This window comes from Apodemus sylvaticus, chromosome 7 (assembly GCF_947179515.1).
Source record: "Apodemus sylvaticus chromosome 7, mApoSyl1.1, whole genome shotgun sequence".
Classification (NCBI taxonomy): domain Eukaryota; kingdom Metazoa; phylum Chordata; class Mammalia; order Rodentia; family Muridae; genus Apodemus; species Apodemus sylvaticus.
Genome location: NC_067478.1, coordinates 118,437,513 through 118,438,472, shown reverse-complemented (window position 1 = coordinate 118,438,472; position 960 = coordinate 118,437,513).

Here is a 960-nt window from a genome sequence, read left to right as displayed (position 1 = left end):
GATATGCCCAATCCATCCTCAAAGAGAAAGGATTTCACTGGCTGACACTGAGACCAGAAAGTATAAATTTTGGTGAGCCACATGTAAACATTCCTTGTCTCATAGCTAATGAGTAGACTGGAGAGATTGGATAACATATCTAGTGTTAGACATATTGCACTATACCATCGAACTATAAAGTCCATGGAGAATAGTAGTTTCTCTTATTTCTTCTGAGTTTCAAATATTGCATAGGTCCTTGTTACTTAGGATGTGAAATCTGAGCACTTCTCTTTTACATAGTGCCTGATTTTGCCCTTCTCTGTGCCATAGCTTCTGTGGTTGTCAAGCATCCTCCATGATTCCCACTATGTTGAATAAGTACCACATTGTAGTCTAGTCCATAAACAGTTTTCTCTTATATAGTACTTTTGCATAGGGGATATATTATCTCCATTTAAAAAAATTACTTTAAATTTGAAGTTTTTACTGAAATTTCACCTCTGATAACAAAAAATATACACATTTTCATGGCATTTAAAAGGCATGTAAGATTTCTGAAATATCCCATTTTCTATCCACCCAAATTATCCCTCCCTTTTTAATTTGTATCAAAACTTGACAGCAAATTAAAATGAAGTCATTAACTAGCATTTATTCTTGAATTCTTGGTCCCCCATGTGAATAATCAAAATTATGTCCTTCCAGTAGTTCACATAAATGAGTGTTCTTCCCAAATCTTTGGCTACACACTGCTCATGGACTTATAATTCATCACAGGTTTTACAAAGTCACATTAATCTGGAATGTGAACATCACAATGAGCCATGGAGTGTGTGTGCCTGACCTACAGACACCTGAAACAGAGCCCTGCATTTGTAGCCAACAGGATATTTCCTCTGATTTTGAGACAGACAAATTCCATAAGTAAACCAAATGCATAGGCAAATAAAACACAAAAGCTCCCAGAATGATTAAGCT